Below are 1805 nucleotides of genomic sequence, written 5' to 3'. Positions count from 1 at the left end.
AGCTGTGTCTTCTTTATTATCACCTTTGCATACATTAGAAAAATTGTTATATATATAATAGGTATTCTGGATATATAATTGAGTCTCTGTAGGAACTGATTTACAGGGAACATTAGCTGAACACTTATTTATACAAAGCAGTGCAGGCCGTATTTAAATTTTTCTATCTTAGTCTCATAACTAGTGTGTGGGGCCTGCTATTCCATTGTATTGATTAGGAAACTGAGGCTGGGGGTCGCGAGCTACCTCTGCAGCAGAGTCTAGGTTCATACCCCCATCACAGAGCCGTTCGGTAGCTTCTCCCTCTCTCTCTTTGGTACTGGGGGTTGAACCCAGGGCACTTAACCACTGAGCTACATTCCCAACCCTTTTATTATTTTGAGACAGGATCTTGCTAAATTGCCCAGGCTGGCCCCACCTTGCTATCCTCCTGCCTTAATCTCCCGAGACGCGTGTGTCACCGCGCCCGGTTTGGGCAGCTTCTCTCTCTGGAGAACTCTGGGGCGCTCAGGCCCCAGCCACAAGCAGAGGCTGCCTTCAGTGTTATCACAGAGAGCCAGTTCCGGGAGCCCCTTACACGGTGCGCCAGAGCGCAGGGCCGCTGCTCCCCGGCGCCGCAACGCGGCCTGTGTCCACACGGGGGCAGGATCGGCCAATGCTAGCTGGGCCTCCCTTGCAGACAAAGGCTCGCGGGCAGCTTGGGCGGCCGGGATGCTAGGCCAGCTGGAGGAAATGCACCGGCCACTGCAGAACTCTGGGTAAACGGACGGGGCGTCAGCTCAGCTCAGCCCGTCCCTACTCGACCGCGGAGGCCCGCGCGCTAGCTGCCCTGCGATCGGGCCCTCGAGGGCTTACACCGTCAGCGCCCGCAGAGCCCCAGGGAGGGCTCCGCTGGGCCTGGGAGGAGCTCCTTTCCCTGGCGGGGTCCGCAGTTGCACGACACAAGGATCAGAAGAGGGGAAAGCAAGCAGCCAGGAAGACCTTTCACTCTGGAGGAGGGCGGTGGTTCCCAGGTGTTTGCAATTCATTAACCAGCGGCATCTAAAAATCCAGGGTCCACGTTCGATTTTGTCAGATACCACAAGCCTCCACCATCACCTGACAGGCGGCGGCGGGGGGCGGGCTGGACAGCAGTGAAACCACCAGGTCACCCAGGGCCTGACCTGCGCAGGGCAGGTGGCTCTACCCCCGAGCCACGCCCCGGCGCGAAAGGACTGAGCTTCAGATCGGAAAACCAGTGAACGGTCCTTGGATTTGCACCGCGAGCCCGGGCAGGCGTTATTCCAAAGCTGCTGACTCTTCCGGTTTAACTTTGAGGAAGTGACGACGACCAAGAGTCACTCACCTGGCTTTCCCCCCCACCCCTTGTCCCCTGCCACCGACCAGAGTGGCTCTTCACCCAGCACGTGCGATGGCCCGCGTTTCCCACGCCTCTCCCCCGCTGGCACGGCTGCCCTGGCAGGGGAAACCGCCTAGAGCCCCATTTCACAGGTGACAATACCCAACCTGCCCACGGCCCGCCAGGAGGGCGTTACCAGCAACCTGAGGGGCGCTCCCCGCCCCGGCTCCAGCTCTGCTGCGGGGGCGTGGGGGGGGGGGGGCTTCAGATAAATTAAAAAGCACCTTCACCCCCGTTGGCCATAGAGGAGAAATGTACCCCTAACCTCCCTGTTTTGAGGCCGTTGAGATCTGAGCACTATTCTTTGTAGGCATTAAGACATTTTTGTTTTTTTGGAAATAAACTTTATAATCAAGTTTGGGTCCTACTTTGTTCACTTGGTGGTATGTATGAGTGGAAGCTTTGC

The 1805-nt window shown here is 57.2% G+C and overlaps 1 protein-coding gene across 1 annotated transcript in view; it reads left to right on the top strand.

Moving 5' to 3' along the window:
* Window positions 1-957, top strand: part of Znf217 (zinc finger protein 217) — a 47499-nt gene extending 46542 nt beyond the window's left edge. Inside the window, exon 6 of the transcript XR_007350376.1 lies at window positions 947-957. The gene's annotated coding sequence lies outside the window, so the exon portion shown is untranslated. The remainder of the gene's footprint in view (window positions 1-946) is intronic.
* The last annotated feature ends 848 nt before the right edge of the window (window positions 958-1805 follow it).

Source organism: Marmota marmota, unplaced genomic scaffold (assembly GCF_001458135.2).
Source record: "Marmota marmota marmota unplaced genomic scaffold, marMar, whole genome shotgun sequence".
Classification (NCBI taxonomy): domain Eukaryota; kingdom Metazoa; phylum Chordata; class Mammalia; order Rodentia; family Sciuridae; genus Marmota; species Marmota marmota.
Note: the sequence above shows the minus strand (reverse complement) of the source record. Positions and strands in the feature narration are given on the sequence as shown.